At 45.8% G+C, this 25,103-nt stretch overlaps 1 protein-coding gene and 1 pseudogene across 2 annotated transcripts in view; both read left to right on the forward strand.

Annotated features, from left to right (window-relative positions):
- The first annotated feature begins 129 nt into the window (after positions 1 to 129).
- LOC144373429 (small ribosomal subunit protein uS5m-like) lies at positions 130 to 20,816 on the forward strand (annotated as a pseudogene).
- A 149-nt stretch (positions 20,817 to 20,965) lies between these two features.
- Positions 20,966 to 25,103, forward strand: part of LOC144373428 (uncharacterized) — a 28,599-nt gene continuing 24,461 nt past the window's right edge. For both annotated transcript variants that reach the window (XM_078036501.1, XM_078036503.1), the window contains exons 1-2: positions 20,966 to 22,716; positions 22,814 to 24,024. The gene's annotated coding sequence lies outside the window, so the exon portion shown is untranslated. The remainder of the gene's footprint in view (positions 22,717 to 22,813; positions 24,025 to 25,103) is intronic.

Here is a 25,103-nt window from a genome sequence, read left to right on the forward strand (position 1 = left end):
CCTTCCAACCCGATATGGGCTACGGCGTGGTCCTTGGGTCTCGCACCTCCAGCCGAGGGATGGGGCCCGCGGTTTGACAAGGAGCCTCTCGGCAGGCGAAGGACCGGCTGCCCCGGAGGGAGGAGGCGCGGCTCGCGCTTCAGCATGGCGGCGGCGGTGCACGCTGCGGGCCCCCTGCCTGCGCTGTGCGGTGTGTGGACCGGTGAGCACGGGAAGGAGGCGCGGGAGCCGGGGGTCGCCAGGGCCTGCGGGAGTCCGGGCGGAGGGAAGTGAGCAGCGTCCCACGGCTCTCCCATCCAGCCCGGGACCGATGGGTGACCTTGCGCGCGTTCCTTACCTCTCTGGGCGTTGGGGCGCTTCGCTGTAACGTGACCGTGAAGTGCAGTCGGTTCTTCGCGGTTAGTTTAGGTGAATAGGAGGGAACTGGCGAGCCTTGCTTTCCGGGCGGGCAGGCGCGACCCCTGGGGTCACATGGTGATGCCCACCGGGTTCGGGGCTGAGAGGCGCCCGCGGGGCTCTGAAGGTGATGGTGGTTGTCCAGGTGGAGTCGGAGAGCACTGGCCTCCGTCAGCTTAATTCCAGCTGGCCGGTGGCCTCAGTGCAGAGACGGATGACTCGGACGTCAGCCCGCAGTGTCGCCTTTCCTGTCCCCCCGCCCGGGCCCTGGTGGGTTGTGTGCACCCTAGGAAGGCGCCCTGCTGCTGTGTTGCCTAAGGTTGGCTCCAGGGCCACTGCGTGGCCGCCGCCTGCCTTCTCTGCCCTATTTTGTTGTTAAGTCCACAGTTCAGCATTTCTAATTCTGGAACTCAAAGCCCCCTAAAACCCTCAAGGTTCATTTTTTTTTTTTTTGGTAACTCATTTTGTAGCAAAAAATTTCACCAGCAATCTTGGCAGAAAATCTGACCTTAATATTCTTTTCTTTTGTCTTTATGATTGTCTCTTCCCTTTTATTTTTCTTCCCCCATCTCCTACTATTTCAAGGCTGTCTTCCTTCATGAGTCTAAACTGTGTGCCAGCCACTGTCTTCCTCTGTTCATGCGTTTTCCCTCACTGCCTTCCCAGTCCCTTTATGGAGTAGATTCTGTTATTACACTCTTTATACAGGTGGTGGAGGGAGCCACACAGATTGAGCAAGGGACATAGGTTTTTGCACCCAAAATTCCTGACACCAAAGTGTGTTTCCCCGCCCCCCCCTTTTTTGTTTTCTTGTGTATAACTATTTTTTTTTGTTTTTTTTTCAGCTTTATTGAACTATAATTCACATACCATACAGTTCATCTATTTGAAGTGCACAATATTTGCACAAACCTGTGCATTTATCATTATAATCTAATTAGAACATTTTTATCACTCCAAGAAGGAAGCTTTTTAGCTGTAGCCACCAATGATCTATTTTCCACTCTTCTTAGCTCTCCTGTTCTAGACATTTCATATAAGTAGAACTGCATACATGGCTGGCTTATTTAGTGCAAGGTCATCAAGATTCATCCTTATTGTAACATGTGTCATCCTGAATTTCTTGGGGATGAATTGTAATGTGTCCATCACCACACTTTATCTGCTCATCAGTTGAGGGACACTTGAGTTGTTTTCCATCTTTTGGCTATTATGCCTAATGTTGCTGTAAACATCAGCATGCCATGTTTTTACATGTGTGTCTATTTACTTTTCTCTTGAGTATGTGCCTGGGAATGGAGTTGCTGGATAAAATGGTAATTCCACACTTGAGGGATGGCCAGAATGTTTTCGAAGTACCTGAGGGTACAGTGAGGGTTTTGATTTTTCTTTAGCAACATTTCTTATTATCTGTTCTTTTGATTATAGCCATCCTAGTGAGTATGAAATGGTATTAATTTGAAATTTTGATTTGCAATTTCCTGATGGATAATGAATGTATTTTCATGTGCTTATTAGCCATTTTTACATGTTTTTTTGAGAAATGTCTGTTCAAGTGTTTTGGCTCTCTTAAAATTGGATTTTCATTTTATTATTGAATTGTAAGGAGTTCTAAAGGTGTCTAATCAGATGTATGATTTGCAGAATTTTATTCCATATGTTGTTTTTTAACTTTCTTAATAGTTTGTGAGTGTTTTTTTTTTTTTTTTGTACTGAGGATTGATCCCAGGGGTGCCTAATCACTGAGACACATTTCCAACCCTTGTTTATATATATATTTGTAGTGACAGGGTCTCACTGAGTTGCTTAGGGCTTTGCTAAGGCTGGCTTTGAACTCAACAATCCTCCTGCCTCAGCCCCTAGAGCTGCTGGGAATATAGGCATGCACCACCAAGCCTGGCTTGATAGTGTTTTTTTGAGGCATACAAGGTTTTTGTTTATTTGTTTTTGTAGTGCTAGAGACTGAACCCAGGCATGCTGGTTCTTCTACCGCTGAGCTGAGCTTTATCCCCATCCCCGAAACACAGGTTTTAAATTTTGGTAAAGTCTGGTTTATGGGTTTTTTCTTTTTTTTCTTTTTATCACTTGTACTTTTGGAGTTATGTTTAAGAAACATTGCTAGACCCGAGGTCATGATAATTTACCTCTGTTTTTCTTCTAGGAGTTTTATAGTTTTAGCTCTTACCTTCAGGTCTTTAGTCCATTTTGAATTAAGTTGTACATAAGGTGTGAGGTAGGGCTCCAACTTCATTCTTCTATAGGTTGACACCCTGTTATTCCAACACCATTTATTGAACACATTCCTTTTCCCCTATTGAATGGTCATGGTCCCTCTGCCAAAAACCAGTTGCCCACAAATGCTGTCTAAGTGTGTTCTGGAGAACCACACTGTATGAAGGGTTGCACAGGGAGGTACAGTCAGCCTGGTGCTGTGGGGGCTCCAGAGGGTGGAGGTTTCACAAGAGCTGCTGAGCCTCCAGGATCTGGTGGATCCAGGATCTCATATACAAAAGTGTATGAGAGCGAATTCAAGACTAACTGTGTGTTTGGATGGCTATGGGGAGGGTGGGGCAGGGGCAGCAGGAGGCTGGTGTGGAAGTCTGGGGCCATGTGGCAGTCCTGCAGGCTGTGCCCAGAATTTGTAACTTGGCAGCAGGAAGCCAGGGAAGGACATGTCAGGGCTGTTAATTGATGAAGCCTCTTACTGTAGAAAGGTGGTAAATACAAGGGGAGAGGTGGGAGACCCATTAAGAAACCTTGAACCTGTGTCTGAGTGATGCTAAGGCCTGAACAAAGAAGTGGCAGCAGGACCACAGCAGAGGTGTGGCCCACGGCAGAGGGATTTTTAAGGTGACTGCCAAGCATGAAGCCTGGTTGATGGGAGGGTGAAGAGAAGGTGCAGCATGATGGCAGCTACTTGGCCAGTGGTCACTAAGCCTGGAAATCACTCGTCCACTTCTCTTAGTTCTTTAATTCTGTAGATGGTATTATTTTGTGAATGTTACTGTTTTATTTATTTTTGGGATACTGGGCATTGCACCCTATTTTGCTTTACAGAGCCACATCCTCAGCCCTTTATATCTCGAGACCTGAGTTTGCACTTCCCCTGCCTTAGCCTGAATTTGCACTTCCCCTGCCTTAGCCTGAATTTGCACTTCCCCTGCCTTAGCCTCCTTGGTATCTTGGGTTGCGGGTTTGTGCCACAGTAGGTGGCTCACCTTATTATTTTAAATGTCTCTCTTCATGTAGGAATGTATCTTTAAAATTTATTTATTTATTGTTGGAGGCCTGTGGATATAGCTCAGTGGTAAAGCACTTGCCCAGCATATGTGATGCTCTGGGTTCTATTGCCCACACCACAAAACAACTCCACTTTTTGCTGAGTGCAGAGGCCTTCATCTGTAATCCCAGCAACTTGGGAGCCTGAGACAGGAGAATTGCAAGTTGGAAACCAGTCTGGGCAACTTAGAGAGACCCTGTCTCAAAAAACGAAGAGGGGATGTGGCTCAGTGGTGAAGCGCGTGCCTGCAGGCTCCAGGCCCTGGGTTCAATCCCCGCACTGGAACCAAAAAATATTTATTTACTTATTTTTAATTGACAGGTCATTTCTGGTGCAGGCAGCTTTCCCTGAACACCTTTCCAACAGCTTCTGATGGGCGCTGAAGACCACTTTCAGCAATGGTAAGATTCATTTGGGAAGTATCTGTTCTCATAAGATTTAATAAGAGTTTCTGTAGATTTTAAAATGTGAATGGACAAGGCATGTCCTTGATGATGGTATTGTACAGTCTTAAGTATTTTTCAAATTTTTTATGACTGCAGTTGTTGTAGTTCAAGGCTTTAAAAAATAATGGTTGCCATTTTTGAGTAGGTATTGTGCACTAGGCTTGAAACATGTCACCTTGTTCAGCCCTCACACTGGCTTTCATGAGCTTATTCGCATTTTAGAGATGATAAGGTGAATCTCTGAGAAGCCAAGTGACTTGTTCAAGATCATGCAGCCAGGCCAGGCACAGTAGTGCACACCTGTAATCCCAGTGACTTCGGAGGCTGAGGCAGGAGGTTGCAAGTTCAAGGCCAGCTCTGTCTTAAAATAAAAAGGACTAGGGATGGGGCTCAGTGGTTAAATACCCCTGAATTCAATGCCCAGTACCTTCCCCCAAAAACGAATGAAAGAAATCACACAGCCAGTGAAGCAGGGCTGGTCCCAGAGCTTTCTGGCTGCTGTGATGCCCCCTCCTGTGGACACAGACTTCCTTGACATAGTGCAGGGCCTCTCTTCAGCTGCCTTCTGGGAAGTCCAGGCCAACCTTGCTGTGCAAGGAAGCCTGGCCCTTTCACCTTGAGCTTCTGGGACTCCTGAGTGCTGGGCTTCCCTGTGGGTCTCCTGCCTTTTCCTCTTGGAGACCCACCTGTGAGATGCCTTGGAGATCCTGGGAGAAGTCCAGCTGACAGGGCTTTCTCCCTAATGGCAGATTTCCTACGACCTGTCACACCCACTGTGAATTAACCAGTTTGATTTGTTGCTTGGTTGATTCACTCACTGATTTATAAACAGTTTATTTACCCCTTAACATGTGCCAGGCACTGCCCTGACCTGAGCCGGTGTAGGGCCTGATAGGGATAGCTGTCCTCACTGCAGGTTGCTGTGCTGTTCCTTAAAATATTAACTTTCAGGCTGGGGGTGCGGCTCAGAAGTTGAGCCTTGCCTAGGGTGCCCAAGGCCCGCAATTGAATCCCCAGCTCCACACCAGAAGTAAAAAAAAAAAAAAAAAAATTGAGTTTCCAAAAGGTCGTAAAAGGCTCAGAGCTTTCATTCCTAGTTCTTTTCTGCTCCTTCCCATCATCTAGGGACACTAATTCTTTCACCTTCCTCTGGTTATATTTCTAAATATGTTGAGTCTTCTTTAAACAACATTGTTATGCTAATTGGAGATGAAACAGTCTATCCTTACCCTTACTTTCTTCCAGTATAGGTAGAAGCAGAGTTTGGACTGAATCTCTGGGCATTGTTTTTGTTATTAAATTATGTGCAAATTCAGAGCTGAGCTAGGTAGTATTCTACTGTTACATTTTTTCCTGAAATTAATAATTGCCTGACTTTTAAGAAGTTGATTGCTTTCCTTATCACTCTATTTTTCTAAATGCTTCAACAAATCAGTCAGAAACATAGTAATAAATTTTCTAAAATCTCTCACCAACCAGTTTTCCTAGAAGAGACCCAAGTGAGAAGGAAGGAGTTCTTGGTGTAGAACTTGATGTGTGCTGAGGTAGAACCCTGGGGGCCTCTCCGTCCCTACCTGAGGGGCTCTGGCCTATCCCACTTTAGGCTGCAGGGTTGTTGCTTCCTGAGTCTGGGGTCTCATGACCTAAACTTAATAAGAACTCAAAGGATCAGAACAGAGTTGATAAGTGAGGTGGATTGTGATCTGTAAGTGAGCTTCAGTGACTCAGCCTGAACTACTGAACTTTCTTCTTTAAAAAATCATAACACGGGGCTGGGGATGTGGCTCCAGCAGTAGCGCACTCCCCTGGCATGGGTGCGGCCCGGGTTCAATCCTCAGCACCACATACAAACAAAGATGTTGTGTCTGCCGAAAACTAAAATGTAAATAAAATATTAAAAAAAAATCGTAACACAATGTAAGCAAAACCATTTATACAAGTGTGCATGAAAATTGACTGTTGTTTTGGTGGTACTGAGGATTGAACTGAGGGGCACCCTATCACTAAGCCACATAACCAGCCCTTTTTATATATTTTTTCTTTGTTTATTTGTTTTTATGGTGCTGGGGATTGAATCCAGGGCCTTGTGCATGCAAGGTAAGCACTCTACCAACTGACTATATCCCCAGACCTATGTTTTATTTTGAAACAGGTTCTTGCTAAGTTGCTAAGGCTGGCTTCGAACTTGCAATCCTTTGCCTCAGTCTCCTGAGTCACTGGGATTACAGCCATGTGCCATGCACCCAGAAAAAGTGACTATTTCTAATGTGTACAAAGCCCTGGGTTCAATCCCCAGTTCTTCCTTGCCTCCCATTAAAACAAACAAACAAAAAACAAGTGGCTATTTCTAAATTCTAAAGTTGATTTCTTTTTTTTTTTTTTTTTTTTTGACATTTGGTTTCTTTTAGGCTGGGTACATTATTAGCTATGAGTGATATTTCAGTCTTTCAAAAAAAATCTGTTAATAATTTTTACACTTCTTGAACTACATTAAAGATTATAATGCTGAACAGAGCAAGATGAAATGTTTTAATATTAGATATGTGTTGAAGATGAAGGTGTTTACAAGAAAGGCTGTATATAGCAGAATGAGATTTGTAATGATAAAGTTCTGGTTTGTTAAACAATGAAGACCCAGGGCTGGGGTTGTAGCTCAGTAGCAGAGTGCTTGCCTAGCATGTGAGGCACTAGGTTTGATCCTCAGCACCACATATAAATAAATAAAGATCCATCAACAACTTAAAAAAAAATGAAGACCCAATGTTTTCTGGCTACATTTTATTTGGTAGTTCATCAGGTGGGCTACAGGTCTAGAGGACATCTGTGTGCTAGGTGCGATCTCCCTCCCCACAGGTGAGCAAATCATCTGGAATCGAAATTAGTGTTGAAATCTCATCCAGTCATCCAGTAGCTTGTGGCATTGGCAAATGTATCTCATAGGCCTACATTTGAAACAAAATGGTCGTATTAAGTGCTGTCCAGTAATCAAAGATTATCCCTTTGTGTTTGGGTCTCTGTATTCAGTGGAACTATTTTGATGGCTTCCTACCACCCTTAGATGTCACTCTCCCTGTCCTTACCCGCTTTCTTTCTCTGGTCCTGTGAGTCATGGTTGATGCTGCTGATGAATCTGCAGTTACTGTCCTCTGCATGGCTTCACTCAGACTTGAAAACAGCTGTTGTCAGGTTTTTGTTTTCTGTTTATCAAGCCAATACCCTAAAGGCCACTTTCCCTCCAGGGCTGTTTTAATCCTGTCACTTCTCTAGTGAAGCACAGAGCTCAAGAATCTGTGCATGCACTGATCTTGCCAGCACTGTCCCACTCCTTCATCACCACCTGTTCCTGTCACCTCTGCCTTCTTCCTCACGTGAAATCGCCATCCCTGGGACTGGTCAGATGGCTTCCTCTCAGACATGGCTGTTCTAAAACCTTTTCTCAAGTAATAGATGCATGTGGTTAAAAAAAAAAAAATCTCTCAAAATACAAAAATGCGGGTCTTTCACATCCAGCCTTAAATGCCCCTGTTTTCTTCCACAGAGGCAGCCGCTCCTCAGTTTCTTGCGTGATCTTCTGGAGTTGTCTACAGCATGCCTTCCCTGCTTCCCTGTGTTTTGAACATAAAGGGCAGGGTACCCTCTACACATTGAGTCTTGTTCTTCTGAACAGTTTCACTTGAAGGTCTTTCCTCATCTGTCCACTGCCCAGCTGCATACAGCAGAGGGCGCCATTTGCCCAGAGCAGCCCAGGAGCTTGGGCTGGATAATGCAGGGCAGAAACCCTGGCTGTACAGAGCTTTCTTGAGACTGGGACATCCACTGTGGAAATGAACCATGACCTCTCTAGGATGGGCATTTAGGTGGCTTTCATTCCTAAAAGTTTGTTTTTATTTTTGAAATAACAATTGTCCTCAAAATATGATTCTTAAAAGATTAGAATTTTTAGTGACTTATTTTTATCAAGTCACAGTTATTTGGTGTTGGCAGCTCCACAGCCAGGGAGCATCTAACTTGGTTTTGTTTCATCTCTCTGTAGGCCCTTTGTCACTGCAGGGAACCAGAGACAGCCGACGCTTCACCAGCTTGAGCCATGCGCTACAGACACAGTGCTGTATCTCTCCTCCCACCAGCCGGTCAGGCCAGCAGTACAGACCCTACAGCTTCTTCACTAAATGTAGGTAGACTGGCACACACTTCCACCTCCTGCAACAGGAAAGTAGGGGTGCTTTCCTATCTTAATTTTTCTTCTGTCATAAATGAATTAACATTTTAGTGATTATTAAACTAAAAATGTAACTAGAATTATCTCATGTGCTACACCTGTATTTGGAGAGCACTAGTTTATCTGAGCCCCTCATTTGGGGCACCCAAGGCCTAGAAGTATTGAACTGTGCCCCAGATACCCTGCTGATTTAGAGTCACACCAAGAAGGCCCTTACTGTTTTTAGCTGGGCCTTTGCTAGGACATATCATTTGGAGACGTTCAAGAGACGTCACTACTGAGACCTGAGTTGTGATTGGCATACATCAGGGAAGCAAGTCTACTTACTGGTCAGGGACTTACTGGGATTTAATGTTAGCCATCTTTTGTGGAAAAAAAGTGGAATTGTCTCCTCTTGTGTTTTCCAAATGTAATCATGTTTTATGTTCACTGTATGATTTTATTTTATTTTCATTACCTCAGTGACATGGATGAAGCTGGGCTTTCTGGCCTTTCTTATTCTTAGGAGAGTGTAGATCTTTGCTTTACAACTACAGAGTTTTTAAAAACCCCGTTTCCTTACAGTGACAGCAGATGAGCTCTGGAAAGGTGCTTTAGCAGAGACTGGTGCTGGGGCAAGAAAAGGAAGAGGCAAAAGAAGCAAAAAAAAGAGAAGGAAGGATCTGAACAGGGGTCAGGTCATTGGTGAAGGTAAACGTGTTTGGTTGTTTTGACAGTTTTCAGATTTGGTCCTGAACTTGGGGTGGGAAACTAATGATCTTGGGAAGGGGAGAAATAGGAAGCAAGCTGGGTCTGAGGGAGGCCTGGGGGGGCCCAGTGGCAAACTTTGTTCTAAAAAGAGTCTATGTGCTTTTAAAGTGTTTTCCCCCGATTTTATGGATATTTGGCAAACTGGAAACATTCTCATTAAGTGCATAAGAATCCATGGTTTAGAGTCCAACCAGGGGGCTTACCAGCTGCCCCAGAGTGTCACGTACTCCATGGGGCACAGCTGTGATAGGTCCTGTGCTGCACACAGCCCAGTGCAGGCAGGTGGAGCTCGCAGAGAGCTGGCAGGCTTCCCCCTGCCCAGAGAAGACAGTGACCAAGAGCAGATCTGTAGTCACCGGGCCTGTTGCAGCTACTCAACTGGGCTGCTGTCACACAGAAACTGCCCTGGACAGCGCATGGTTGGACAGGCCCAGCTGTGTTCCAGTAAAACTTTATTTACAAATCAGCTGGTGGGCCGCACTTGGCCTTGGTCCTTCACGTGCTGATGTGATTGTTTATACTTGTGCTTTTGAATGCAAAAATAGGATGGGTGAACTTGAATTGGCTTATTTTTACTGTTGTGCAGACTCATCGCTTTTGATACTAACAACCTTTCAGAAATAAAGGAAGCACCTTGTGCTGCACTTCTAAGATTGCACATCTGCTTGGGTGCTTTCACTACTTGTATCTTGTTTTAGTTTTTAAGCATTTGTTATTTATTTTTAATAATGTTAATAATAATAGTAATTATTATTATTATTATTATTATTATTATTATTATTATTATTATTATTATTGAGACAGGTCTTGCCATCTGGTCTTGCCAGGCTGGTCTTGAACTTGCAGGTTAAAACCTCCCTCCTGTCTCAGCCTCCCACCTAGCTGGGACTGCTCACATGCACCACTGTGTCTGGCTATAATTTATTTTTTCAAATTATAAAAATCGTATGCATACCTTCTCAGTAAAAACGCAGATTGTAGAGAAAACTAAAAGCCCCTGATGTCCTTTCTGCCGTCCACATTCCCATTGTCTCCCCTGAGGGGCCACTGGTCTCATATTGATTGGTATTTCCTTCAGTTGTTTTTGTGTGTGCTGGTGCGCGCTTTTGTATAAATTCCCTAAAAGAAATAGATATCGTCTTTAAAAAGAAAAGAAAAGAAAAAGATAATTATACTATATGGTACATGCAATTGTATAATCTGCTTTTTTTTTTTTTAACCCAATAAGAGGACTCAGGGCTGGACATGGTGGCAAACCCCTTAAACCCAGCGACTGGGGAAGCTGAGGCAGGAGGATGACAAGTTTCAAGGCCCGCCTCAAGAATTTAGTGAGACCCTGTCTCAAAATAAATAAAAAGGGTTGGGGATGTGGCTCAGTGGTAGAACGCCACTGGGTTCAATTTCCAGAACCAAAAGTAATAATAATAACATGTCTTAGAAATCATTCCACATCAGAACCTGGAGAGCAACGTTTTTTTGGTTTTTTGTTTTTAAGAGAGAGAGAGAGAGAGAGAATTTAATATTTTATTTTTTAGTTTTTGGTGGACACAACATCTTTATTTGTATGTGGTGCTGAGGATTAAACCCTGCGCCGCACGCATGCCAGGCAAGCACACTACTGCTTGAGAGCCACATCCCCAGCCTGAGAGCAACGGCTTTTGATTTTGTGCAGGATATGGCACCTGCTGGCTGTGCGTTCAGCCGTTCCTCTGTTGCCGACTCGGCTTACGTGCGTTACAGGTCGTGTTTCAGCAGACATCTTAGCGCTCACAGGCCTCACGAGTGTTTCTCTTGGTAAAAGTGAAAATGCGGTCACATGCCTGTAGGGTAGATGTGCATAAAACTGTGACAGTGCCAGGTCACCTGCCAAGTGATCGCATCAGCTCCAACTCCACAATACTATGCTGGTGTCTGTACACGCGTTCCCTGGCATCTTAGCAACATGAAGAGTGAGCACCTTTTAGAAGTTGTCACTTACCTAAATCTTTACCCTTTAGGACGCTCCGGCTTCTTGTGGCCGGGTCTAAATGCCCCTCTCATGAGAAATGGAGCCGTGCAGACTATTGCCCAGAGGAGCAAGGAGGAGCAGGAGCAGGTGGCGGCTGACATGCTCCAGCAGAGGGAAGAGTGGGACCGGAAGCGGAGGATGAAAGTGAAGCGGGAGCGAGGCTGGAGCGGGAACACATGGGGTGGCCTCAGTCTCGGTCCCCCGGACCCTGGTCCCAATGGAGGTAGTGGAGGCCTGGTTGGAAAGCCCTGGGTCCCAGTGCCTTAGCAGGTACCTTATACATGGTGGTGTGCATTATAGATCTGTAGGGCACAGTGTTTCCCAAACACGTGGCCTCAGGCTTGGAGTGCTGTTTAACAGCAGAGTTGAGAGACCCCAGAGAGCTGTCACTAAGCCTTCGTAAAAGCAAACATGAAACAAAAACTGACTACACTTAGGCTGAATTAGAAAACAAAGCCTCCCCCTCCCCACAAAGGCAGATTCACCTGAAAAATCTTGCTCTTGCCAGTGAGTGGGAGAGGAGGAAGCAAACAGGAGTTTGGCTCAAAGTAGAGGAACGGTTGGGCTGGAGAGGATGGGGCGAGCGTGCAGGAGGGTGGAGGTCTGGGAGGGAGAGGACCTGCCCCAGTATCCAGATCCAGAGTTTAGACAGACAGGCTGCTGTTAGCCAGCAGGGGCAGGGTGCAGATTTGGGTGAGCCTATGCAATGGGGGTGGAAAGGCGGGGAGGTCACCTGGTATCTGGTAGCTTTGGTCAGGAGTCATCAAGCCAGATAGTGGCATTGGTGAACATGGCCACCAGAATATTTCTTGATGAGAAGGTGGCACTTGGCACTGGCTTCACTATCACCCAGTGGGTGGGACCCTGGCAGTGTCCAGGAAAGAAGATTGACTCTTGAGCTGACCGCTTTCAAAGCCGACTGCTGGGTACAGAAGCTTTTATTCTGCTCTCCTATTTTATTATGTAATTGAGATTTTCTGTAATAAGTAAAAGCAAGAGAATTGGGGAGTGTTGGAAACAGCTGTGGTGGTGAGCAGAGGCTGAATTAAGAGAACTGAAAGCTGAGGAGCCGAGAGTTCCCGAGCGGGTCAGACCCGCAGTTGAGAGTGGTCAGCATAAGCCAGGCTCTGATCTCTCCCGGCAGCAGCAGCAGGCCACTTGTGACCACACAGCTGCCTGGGTTCTGGCCTGGAGAGGGCGGTAGAGACAAAAGTGTAGGGATTGAGGACGTTGGCGAGATCTATGAGGAGTGAGGGACTTTGGTGTCTTTGAGGGACTTTGGTGAGAGAGGCTGTGAAGAGCCCAGGAGACCAGATGGGAAAGCAGCGACGAAGGCTCTGGAGGTGTCGGCGCTCCAGGAACCTGTGCCTCGGGAGCCGGCAGCAGGGAGCTGGAGAGGGGGAGGCTGTGGTCAGAGAGCCGTGGCTGAGCTCGTGAAGTCAGGCCAGGCAGTCCCCGTGGATGATGGGAACTGGGGCGCAGCCTGGAGAGCGGCACCAGAGAGCTCAGGTTCTTCCCATTAGAAGTCTGAGGGCACCTGGGAAAGGCTGTCACACGTGAGCAGCTTGGATGCTCTTATCTGTGTGCTTTCTCTTCTCTCCTTGTAGAGACCTATGAGGACTTTGATACCAGGATACTCGAGGTAGGCCTGCCGAGCTCAACTCCCAGGGTCCTCTGGAGAGGTTGCCAGGGACGGGTGGGCAGGAGGAGCTGAGCAAAGCTGTGGTCACAGTGATCTCTCGGACACAGACTCAGGTTCAGGGAGGAATTAACACAATTTGAAGTTCAGTTCCTTCATGTTGGTGGTCCCCACTGCTGCCTTGGTTTGTGGGGACTATGAAATTGAGGTTTGTGAGGGGCAAATTCAGGAGCAGAATTTGGAGATTATGTTAAGTTCCTTCTTCCTGGAGCTAGAGTGTGCTATCTGGTGGCCTCTTGTGGAGCTGTACACCAGTTGTATCTAGGACACAATCAGAGAACAGGTTGAGAGGAGCAGGGGCAGGGGCAGAAAGCCTCAGGTTATGGCCAGTGTCCAGTTTGACTAGGGCAGTGGTCTCTGGGCTGCTCACAGATCCTGTATCAGGTGTGCTTGAACCACCCTTCCAGGGTGGTTCTCTGATGGCCAGTGTTCCTTGGAGCTGGCACTGTGCATTTAATCAGTGTTTCATAATGTGGAACAGAGCCGGGCGCAGTGGTGCACAGCTGAAATCCCAGTAGTTTGGGAGGCTAAGGAGGGAGGATTGTGAGTTCAACAGCCTCAGCAAAAGCAAGGCCCTAAGCAACTCAGTGAGACCCTGTCTCTAAATAAAATACAAAAAAGGGATGGGGATGTGGCTCAGTGGTCAAGTGCCCTGAGTTCAATTCCCAGTACCTCCCCAAATTGTGGAATAATTTATATATCAAATTTGTGACAAAGCCTCTCTGAATATGTACATTATTTCTTCAATATCAGTTATATTATGGAATTTTTAAAATATGTTTACAAGTATTTTATGTTGGTATCCCATTGTGTGTTATTCCCCCCACCCCAATTCTAGAGATTGAACCCAGGGCTTTGTGCATTGCTAGGCAAGCACTCTGCCACCAAACCACATCCCCAGCCCTTTTTACTTTTTATTTTGAGAAGGGTCTCGCTAAGTTGCCCAGACTGGCCTTGACTTTGCCTTCTTCCAGCTTCAGTCTCCTGAGTCACATGGATTACAGGCGTGGGCCCCTACACACACCCCAGTTCATAGCTTTTGAAAGTTAATCCCACTGAAAGAGTCTTTCATATGTAGGTTGTTTCCTATAAGATCATTCAAAAGTGTGGCCTCAGCCTCTCTTTTCCTTAAACTTCTTCCTAGAAAGGAAAGGGGACAACTGTCATTTAAGCAGTTTAGTTAATAGTTTCATAATTCCTGGCCTTTAAAATAGGCTGAAAAAATGGGAGATTTTCCTGAAGTTTATAATGAATAGGTGTTTCCAAATTCTGTATTCTTGTTTAAGCCTGATCCTTAACATAGCAATCCAGTCCTGCGAAGTTTTTTCCTTACGTTGCATTTCATCATTTCTAAGATATTTTAGTACCTTTGATACTGGAATTTGTCTTATAATCAGTGTTAAAGTATTTCAAAGTTTAATCCATAGTGTTTTCTTTCCTGTGTACATTTATTAAGATGGGGTATATTGAGTTGTGTAGTTGTAAATTCCTTTAAAGATTATCTTAGTTAACTCTCCTAATAACCCAATGAAATAGGAAGAGAAAGTCTTATTTCCATTGTGTTGCCGAAATGCTCCAGAGGGAAGGTTTGTTTGGGAAGTTTGCATTTGTACCTGCAGACTGGAGGAGGTGCTGGGTCCTGCACCAAGCCTTGTGTGGCTGAGCCAGCAGGTCCTCGTCCTCTACCTCAGAGTTTTCTTCAGCTGTCCTATTGATGAAGCATTTTGTCTTTTAGGTCAGAAATGTTTTCAATATGACAGCCAAAGAGGGAAGGAAGAGATCAGTCCGTGTCCTGGTGGCTGTGGGGAATGGGCAGGGAGCTGCAGGTGAGTGGGGTGACGCTGGACACAAAGAGGCCTGGCTGCCCGGCTGGAAGCCAGGGCCCTGCTGCCAGTCTCACTTTTTCTACTAATAGAGCCGTCTAGAGGTCTGGGCTCACAAACCTGGTGGTAAACCACGAAGCTTCTCAGAGAAAGAAAGAAAAGCTCTTAAGGCCTACATCTGAGGACTGGGTATTTTAAAGGGCTTAAGACACTATTGTATGGTGCATAATAGTGAAAAATTAGAACAAGTTCAGTCGGGCCTGGTTACAGGATAGCTGTCCAATATAATATTCTTTTTTTTAATATTTATTTTTAGTTATAGGTGGACACAAGATCTTTATTTTTTATGTGGTGCTAAGGATCAAACCCAGTGCCTCACGCATGCCAGGCGAGTGCTCTCCCTCTGAGCCACAACCACAGGCCTCCAAAGTAATATTCTATAGCCATTAAAGAATTGTGAAAAATTACTTACACAATAAGTAATTTTTGTTAAAAATTTGTCATGTAATGATGATTTCTTTTTAAAGTCATTTATATGCAAGGAAAAAAACTAGAAGACTATACACTGACTGATAAGTGTTCACTTGGGTTAGCAGGTTTGTCAGTCATTTAAATTTTCTTCTTTAGACTTTTAAAGTTTCCCTACTGAACATCTTGTTTTTGAAATGTGTTCACATAGAACTGAAAAACTGTTAGTTGCTTCCTTTTGAAAATTTCAAAGCAAAAGCAAAAGACATGATAGTGCGTTGCTGTAAGAGACCATGGTTAGCAGTTACTGTTGTCTCTTTTCAAAAATATCTTTTCTGAAATTTTGTGTCCATGTTACCTCCCTTTACCTTTTTATAAAAAGCTTAGCAGAGATCTTATTATAGCCATGAATTTGCACCTTGCTCTTCTTGCTTGGTTTTGCCCTCAGAGGTCTTCTGTTAGCATAAGCAGATTTCTGGTATTGGTTTCATAGTGTTCCAGTGTGTGCATAGACATGATTTTTGACCCAATCCCTATTGTTTCCAAATTTGTATCATTTATTACAAACAACAACAATAACATTGACCTTTTTGTACGTGGAGTTTGTTGAACTTTTGGAAATATAGAAATAGGAGAAATGTCTTGAAATTGCTGCCGCACTGGGTGTAAATGTCAAGTATTGCCAGATCTCCTCCTCAAAGGTTGCATCAGTTTATGTCCCTCTGTACCACCCATCCTTGCCCTGAGTAGTATCAGACTTTACTGATTGTCAGTATGATCCCTGAAAAGTCTCTCCTAGTTTAGACCTGTACTTTCTAAGTTAGGAGAGTGCTGACGCCATTTTGCGTGTTCATTGGCCGTTGCGCTTTCACTTTGGACATCTGTCAGTTCAGGTGCTTTGCCTATTTTTTTAATTGGGTGGTTTTCTTGTCTTTATTGATTGGGATTAGCTTCTTGTAAGTTAAGGACATGAGCCTTTTTCGTCTATCATATTTTGACTTAGTTTTGAATTTTTTTCCACATCAAAGCTTTAAAATCCACAGAAGTTTTAAACCTTAACATAGCAAATTTATCAGTCCTAGGTCACTTCTGGTTTGTGTTTTGCTTAGAAAGTCTCCTTTTGAAGATTATGAGTAAGTCCACTCATATTTCCCTCTAGGACTTCCATGGTTTACTTTGTTCTGTTTAAACTAGGAAGTGGAATTTGAGCCCTTTTTATCCCAGGCCTCAGATGTCTTGCCTATTTTATTTTCCTGTGTATAATTTTAAAACAAAGTACTTTTTTCAAATTAAATAATAAATGGTGGCAGCAAATGATGGAAGCATTTCTGCAACTTGTGATAAACCTCATTTCTTAGGGTAAAGCATTTACAAATTGGAAACTATTAGGTTTATTTTTCTGGTTAATTAAAATTGAAATTTTACTGAAATCATAGTTTTACTCTATAACAATGTATTTTTCCCCATCCCTTCTGGTCATTTTAATCTCTTTGCACAAGTGCCCCAAAACATTTGCCTTTTATAAATATAGAGCATACTTAATTTTAAAAATTGAGTATATTTCATTTTATTAGAGATTTATAAAAGGTCATGTTATGTATCTAAATGTCAAGTCTGTAGAATGCCTCAGAACAGATGAGCACATCTCTGGCTTTCTTCATGGCTGGTTGTGCAGAGCAGGTGTTCTGTGGGCAGTTGAAAGAAGGGCGTGAAATGCTGTAGAGCCCAAACTGGGAGCTGGGGAGAGGCACAGGCTGGATCAGAGTAGCTTTCCTTTTCATAAGTTTTGCTTTTTCTTTTGAAGGTTTTGCCATTGGGAAGGCCACTGAGCGGGTGGATGCTTTCAGGAAAGTACGTGCATGTTTTTCTTTGTTAACATTTAGTAGAAGATGAAAAGCTCTGTGTTCACATGGGGGCACTGCAGGCACACAGTCACGTATCACGAAGGAATCGTCAGTGTACGTGTGATAATGATATTGTGGCTAAGTCCTTATCTTTTAAGGTGCATAGGTGGAATTTTTTATAATAAAATACTTTATAAAATAGTTTTGAAACCCAGCGAGAGATTTAGGAGAATTTGTTCCTTCTTTTCTTCAGGCAAAGAATAAAGCCATCCACTATTTGCATTACATAGAGCGGTATGAAGACCATACAAGTGAGTGTGGGTCTTTCCTTGTAAGATTTGCAGAATGCCACTGTGTCGTGGTGTGTCTGTGACATGCCCAGTGGGTGTCTTTGTGTTGCTCTGACTGCATTCTTACAAATGTGCAAAATGAGGAAACAGCCTGGCCTGGGGGGGGGGGGGGTGGCAGGAGAATGAGTGGGGTCAGCGTCTGTGTGTCCTGTGGGCTGGCTGCTTAGGGCAGCACCCAGTGCTCTGTGGCTTTTGCAAACATTAAAGCCACATGCCTGACCCTTCTGTGTCTGCTTTACCCCCCAGTATTCCATGACATCTATAAGAGGACACACATCAAGATGAAGAAACAGCCCAGAGGTAACTGGAAAGCTCTGACTCTCTGTTGAACATGAAGCAGAGAAACCACCACAGTCCCACCCTCCCCCCTGGGGTTGTTCGCCTCTCCTTGAACTCATCCTGAGAGTGACAGATGGAAGGCCTGAATTAGGCTGAGGAAGGCAGGCTCCTGGGGAAGAAGCCAAGTCGGTCTGCACAGGCCCAGGCCTGTTCCAGGAGTGGCTGAGGCTGGCGGAGCAGGTGGTGGTGGTTGGGTTGGATGAGTGAACACATGGTTCCTCCTGGAGACTTCACCCAGCTGGACGGTGTTCCTTCCTGCCAGTCACGTGCTGTTCCTCTACAAGTGTCGTGGTGTTAGGCTTGTTATTTGGTGCTGGGGATTAAACCAGAGCCCCACACCTGTGAAGCACGCGCTGTCACGGAGCTCCCCCAGCCCCTCACCATTGAGTACTGTTGAACTTCTATGATCTCTATTCATTGAGGCACTGGGTGAGCAGAAATGGCCTTTCTTGTCTTGTGGACAGGCCACAGGCAGTGTTGGTTATGGGGACAGTCACACCCAGTGCACTCTTGGTGCAGAATTCTTAAACATTTGGATTTGCATTTTGCTTGCAGTTCTGTAGTAAGAACCTGTTTCATTTGACTGTAGTTTTTTAAATCTCAGGAGTTCAGGTCAGGAGCTGGGCGCAGTGGTGCACACCTGTAATCCCAGTGACACTCAGAAGGCTGAGATAGGAGGATTGCAAGTTCCAGGCCAGCCTCAGCAACTTAGTGAGGCCCTAAGCAACTGAGCTACTGCCTTGTGCCTTCCTCAGTGCTGTCAAGAGGAGGAGGAGGGCCACCTTCATCAGGGTGGCCAGAGGTGGCCTCTGAGCAGGGGCAGTGTGAGTGAGATCCTGAAGGAAGAGGAGCAGAGGGGCAGGTCTGGGAGAACGTTCCAGGCTGGTGCATGCCCCAGGTGCAGTGTGCCCTCGTGCACAGGCCATGTGAGCACAGTGCAGTAAGTGGGGTCAGGCACGGTGTGTGTGTGTGTGTGTGTGTGTGTGTGTGTGTTTGTGTGTGTGTGTGATAATGATATTGTGGGGGGAAGATCCTGCAGATGTCTTTGTTTAATTCAGAGAGCAATGGCCAGTGAGAGGTTGTGCCCTGGAGCCTTGATTTGCTGAGGATCAAACCCAGTGCCTCACACATGCCGGGCAAGCGCTCTGCTCTATAGTCCCAGCCCTGGCTTGTGTTTTTGAAGCTCTTCTGGAGGAGGAATTGCCGGTGGCCAAGAGCAGGGCACGTGGCTAGAGGGGAGGAGACCACCCCAGCACTGAAGGCCATCAGGGAGGTGAGAAAGCACTCCAGGAGCCACCAATTCAGGAGACGCTGCCACTTAGGCCAGAAGGTGTTCCCAGGAGAGGGAAGTGGTGTCGCTGCCAGGGCAGCTGAGTGGTCTAGGAGGGTGAGGACAGGCGTCTCCCTTGATGGTAAACAGGCATGGACACGGGAGCTGGCCTGGGCAGAGGGCCAAGAGTTTTCAGGCACTTAAGTTTTAATGTAAGTAATATCCTGGTTTCCCCCCCACTACGTTTAAGGTAGATGTTCTGTTTAATTTTTGTACATACCATTGAATAAATGTCGTCCTAGAAGTCACACCAGCTGGGGGTGGTGAAGCCAAAATGTCATTCCCTAAACCCAGAGCCACACGAAAGACAGCATGCTGGCAGGTGCTCAGTCCATTTCCTGTCTCCTAGGATACGGCCTGCGCTGCCACAGGGCCATCATTACCATCTGCCGGCTCATTGGCATCAAGGACATGTATGTCAAGGTCTCTGGGTCCGTCAACATGCTCAACCTCACCCGGGGCCTCTTCCATGGGCTCTCCCGCCAGGTAACCTTCCCTGGGGTTTGAGCAGGTCTGGCTGTGCTGCAGACCAAGGTGCTGAGGGTCTCCTAGGGGCTCCCACGGCCACCTGCTGCAGTGACCCCAGGGCTCTGCTGCCCAACCAGAGCTAATCTCGTTTCTCAACATCACCTCACCGAGTCGTTTTGAACCAAATCTCAGGTGCCATTTTATTTCATTCGTAAATATTTCAGTGTATTTCTAAAGGATCAGAATCAGAAACCACTTCTCAGGTTTCTGATTCTGATCCTTTAGAGGATCTAAAGGATCCATTTACTTCTATGGTAGAGCGCTTGCTAGGAACACTTAAGGCCCAGGTTTGATCCCCAGCTCTGGGGAAAAAAAATGTCATGGTACCCTTACCATTCCTAAATATCATGACTCAGTATTATCAAGTATCGAATCTGTTCATTCAAATCTATCCATTCGTCCGATTTAAAAACATTTTTTTTTTTTACACAGTTTGATTCAATCCCGTTGATTGATTCAATCCAGTTGAGAAGATGTCAGCACTTCTATAGTTTCTCCTGTGTCTTTTAAGTCTCTCTTGGTCTGTCCCTCTCTCTTCCCCCCTTGCTGCTGTTGTGTTGAAGAAGTCAGGTGTTTTGTCCCATAGTGTTTCCAGGGTTGAGCACCCATGGGGTCCTTGATGTCCTTTCCCCCCTGGACCTCCTGTGATTTGGTTGTTAGATCTCAGGGCTCCACCAGGTTCAGGCTTGGTGCTTGGCCCAGCAGGCACGTGCTTAGGGAGTTTGGAAGGCGAGGCCTGGTGTACCCCAGTTTGGGGTGGGAAGGTGGGCTGAGGCATCCCCCTGTGACAGCACTGTGGTTTAACCACCCAGAATCAGCTGGCACTGCTCTTTCCCCCAAGCTCTCTGGTGGGTACTGCACCCCCACCCCCACCCCACCCCTGTGGTGGTGCCTCTCACTCCTATAGCCACAGGGACCCTCGGAGACCTAACTGCTGTTCTCACTTTGGTCTTGCCCAGGAAACCCACCAACAGCTGGCCGACAAGAAGGGTCTCCATGTGGTGGAATTCCGGGAGGAATGTGGCCCCCTGCCCATCCTGGTCGCCTCCACCCGGGGGGCCTTGAGGAAGGATCCTGAGCCAGAAGAGGAGGTTCCCGACATCAGGCTGGACTGGGAAGAGGTGAAGGCTGCACAGGGAATGAAGCGCTCTATTTGGTCAGGTCTCAAGAGGGCCTCCACCTGACCTTCCTGCCACCTGGCTCCCCCACTGCAACACCATGCCTGCTGCCCTAGGCGCCTGGGACTCCCCCGTCACATCTTGCTGTGTCACCTCTTTTTTTCTTTTTGAGGTAATTTCAACCTTCTTTATTTACAAATAAATAATTCTAGTTTTGATTTATTGATCACGTGATCTGTGCCAGGCAGTGTGACAGGGACATTATGTACTGACCTCAGTTCAAGACTACTTTAAATACTCCATGAAACCAGCAAAAGCAAATGGAGCAGGGAGACAGGAAAAGACCCACCCAGGGGTAATGTGCACAGGGACATGAAGGGCTGTGGTGGCTGTGCCCGACACCCGCTCGGGCTGACCCATCCCTGGGAGGTGACCTCCTGCCCTGTCCCTCATAGCTGCACCCACCTCCAGCAGGGCCCAGGCTGCCCTGGTGGCAGGAAGTGCCTCATTGTTCCAAGTTGCACATCAAGTGCCAGCAGCAGGAACCTCTTGTCACACGCTTGACACCGCTTGTGTGGTGTCTGGAGAAATGTCTCTTCACCTCTTTTTGCCCATTTGAAAAATTGAGTTATTTGTGTTTTTATCATTGAGTTGTAAAGATGCTTTAGTATTGTGGACACAGACCCCTGTAAGGGGTGTGACCCACCATGTTCCTCCTCCGTTGGCAGATGATCATTTCCTGTTTCTTTGAATACTTTCTCTGCCCCCATCCTCCTCCAGTCCTCTGCCTACCCAGGTAGGCCCTTGTCACAGTCCCCCAGTTTATTGTCTTTAAGACAATAGAGTAGTTAAAGCACAATTAATGCCAACATTTTTTTTACACATGTAAATGTGCAATGTATGATAACAACACAGAGACCAGGCAGGAGTCCTGGAAATATGCTGTCATGTGGTTCTTGCAAGGGGTCATTTGAAGATGGACTGGTTAAGGTAAAGATGTGCACTTAAACCCTATTGTAAAGGAGTCACTAGCGTGACACAGAGCTGTAGCTATTAAGCCAGCAAAGAGAATGAGGTTCAATCTTAAAAATAACTCATTGTGCTTGTGCAGTGGCACACACCTATAATCCTAGCTGCTCAGGAAGCTGTGCAGGAGGTTCGCAAGTTCAAGGCCAGCCTCAGCAACTTAGCAGGACCCTGTCTCAGAAAGGGCTAGGCAAACATACAATGCTCTTGATTTGTTGATTATACATATCCTTTGATTAAAGTCTAAACATAACAAGTCTTTAGAGACATTTTGTATCAGAAAAAAAGAAACTGTGATCTTTTGCAAGTTGCTAGATAATGTAGAAATTTGGTACAAACAAAACAAAATGCAAAAAAAATGTGTATGTATTTATAGTGAATAGGATTGCCTGAGGCGCGTAATACTTGTTTATTTAATGTGTGCCCTTGCAGACAATTTTACATGTTTGTATGACAGAACATACATGTATGTGTGAGTGTGTGTGTGTGTGAGAGTGTGTGTGTGTGTGTGTGTGTGTGTGTGTATGTGTGTGTGTGTGTGTGAGAGAGAGAGAGAGAGAGAGAGAGTATGTGTGTGTCTTTTATATACAAAAGAGGCTGAAATGTCTATCCAGGCAGAATATGTGATTAGATCCAAGCCTGTGCAGGGAGTTGGGTGACCATTAACTACGCTGATCTGATGGGTCACAAGTCCCAATGTGTGTCACCCACACTTCAGTCAGCAACAGCAGCCAATCTCCCAACTGTAGCAGCATTAGTTAGTTTCCCTGCACACTCTGTGTTCCTGACATCACAGTGCTGTAAGTTGGTGGCCCTCGTTAAGCAAAGTCATATTTGCAAAACAGCATTATTTGTTTTTAAAGCTTTTAAAGAAACAATTTTCTTGGGGGAAAAAAAAAGGCTTGGGACCCAGCTCAGTGGTGGATTGCTTGCATCGATGTGGGAAGCTATGGGTTTTATCCCCAGCACCACAGAACAAACTCAAAAAACCCTCAATCCAAGAGAAGGCAGGAAAAGAGGAGAAGGGGAACAAGGAACAGGCGGCCCCAAAGAGAAGCCTGGGAAGTTCAAACCAGCCGTTCCTCAACCGCAGTAAGTGCAAGCCCTCTGAACACCTGTGCACATCCTGTCAGCGCACTGTGCTGTGTCCTGTTGAGCTTAACTATGTCCTCCTGGTGTTCCCCTTCAGGGTCTGTACACTTCTGGCAGCAGGCTGGTCCCGTCTCCAGCTTTGGTCATGGCGTCCACCCACCTCTCCTCACAGTTCTCAAGTATTTTAATGTTCTGCCATGCAGTGCGTGCTCCCTGAGGATGGTACATCTTGGAGAACTGTCCCATCATCATTCAGGTGGTGTCCCTCTATATGATTGGCAGTTTTCCTTGCACTTTGTTAATATAGTCTGAGCTTCATACAGTGACTACTGCTTTCCTTCACTAGAGTTGGCCCCGTGTTTCCCTCTTCAACACGTCACTCTTAATCTACGGTGGTCCCCTCCTACCCACGGTTCAGCTCGCCAAGGTTTCAGGTACTTGTGGTCAACTGCAGTCCCAAACTGTTAAGAGGAAAATTCCAGAAATAAAAAAATTTCCTAAGTTTTAAATTATATTTCATTGTGTGTAATGCTATGAAGTCTCGCACTGTCCCCCTGAGGTATGAATTGTCCCTTTGTCCAGTGTGTCAACACTGTATACGCTCCCTGCCTGTTACTCACTCTTGGTAGCCATCTTGGTTATCAGATGGACTGTTGCAGTATCAGTGCTGACACTCACATACCCCTGATTTTACTTAAAGCTTAAGGGGAGCGATGGTGGGAAGTTTATTGAATTATGTTAAAATTATTCTATTTTACTATTAGTTTCCATTGTCAATCTCCTCCTGTGCCTAATTTATAACAGTCATAAGAATGTAGATATAGGGGAAAACAGTGTATATAGGGCTCAGTGCCATCTGCAGCTCAGGCATCCACTGGGAGTCTCGGGATGTATCCCTGGGTGGGGGTACTACTGAATATTTTAAGTGGACTTCTAGACACCAAAGGTGTCTGATAATCTCTGATAATTGGTACGTTTAGGCCCCTGACGTATAATGTGATTATTGATCCAGTTGAAATAGCATCTACTGTGCTTGGTACCGTTCTGTGTAATTGCCCTGGTTCTTTGTGTCTGTTTTTGTCTGTCTCTTCTTTTCCTGCCTTTTGATTCCATCTACTCACATTTCTCAGCACACCTGTTATACTTCTTTTTAAAAACCTTTTTTAGTGGTTGCAGTGTATACTGACAACTAACCCAGGTCCACTTTCAGATGACACTGCTGGGTCGAGACTGGTGTCAGTACCTCACAGCAACAAAGCATTCCTGGTGCTTTTGCCACCCCGCGTCACACTGTCATCTGACATGCAGGTATACAGTTCTCATCGAGGACATTTGTTAATTTTGTTCTGAACAAACTTATCCAAGAAAAATTAAGTTGTTTTTCTTTTTTATGTCAGTCTCTTTCTGGCCGGGATCATGGTCCTTGTCTTTAAAGGACTTCTTTTAGCATTTCTTGCCAAGCAGCTTCCTGGTGACACAGTCCCTCCGTGGTGTGTCTGAGAGTCTCTATTTCTCTTCACTCTGAAGGCTGAGTTTTCAGGACATAGCTGTAGGTTGGGGGGCTTCCACCTCAACACTTCTAAGTGTTTTGCTCCATGCTCTTCCTTAAATACTTTCTGAGCAGTTGGATATATTGTGTCTCTGTTCCCAGAGGGCGGGCTTCTTCCTCTGGCCCCTTTAGGGTGTGTGTGTTTGATGGTGGTTCTGTTTTGGTGTTGGCTTGGCTTTCTCTTGGTGCTGCAGTTTGGATTCCTGGAGGCTGAGGCTGGATGGAGTTCTTTTGTTGTTTTTTCTGCTTGAAGTTCTCTGAGCCACTTTGATTTGGTACTAATTTTGGAAGTTCTCCTCTTCTCTTCCTTGGATTCCCATCTTGTCTACATGACACCTCTTATCTTCCCACAGTTCTTAGATGTTGGTTCTTTCTCTCCCTGTCTCCCTCCCCCTCAGCCTCTCTCCCTCTCCCTCTCCCTCTCCCCCTTTCCCTCTCCATCTCCCCCCTCCCTCTCCCTCTCCCTTCTCCTCCCCCACTCCTCTCCATGTCTCCCTTTCCCTCTCCCTGTCTCCCTCTCCCTTGTTGCTTCCTCCTTCTCTCCCTCTCTCTCTCTCTCCCTCTCCCTCTTTATCTCCCTCTCCCTCTCCATCTCCCTCTCCCTGTCTCCTTCTCCCTGTCTCCCTCATCTTCCTCTTCCTCTCCCTCTCCATCTTCTCCCTCTCCCTCTCCCTATCTTGCTTTGCTTTCCTGTTTTGGAAGCTGAGACATTCTTTGCTCAGTGGAGTCCAGTATGTTAATGAGCTTATCAAAGCTGTTTCTCATTTGTGTCCCAGCATTTTGTGTCTCCATCTCTTTCTGCCTTGTCCCCTCTGCTGGTGCCTGTTCTCTGTCTTTC

Source organism: Ictidomys tridecemlineatus, unplaced genomic scaffold (assembly GCF_052094955.1).
Source record: "Ictidomys tridecemlineatus isolate mIctTri1 unplaced genomic scaffold, mIctTri1.hap1 Scaffold_3929, whole genome shotgun sequence".
Taxonomy (NCBI): domain Eukaryota; kingdom Metazoa; phylum Chordata; class Mammalia; order Rodentia; family Sciuridae; genus Ictidomys; species Ictidomys tridecemlineatus.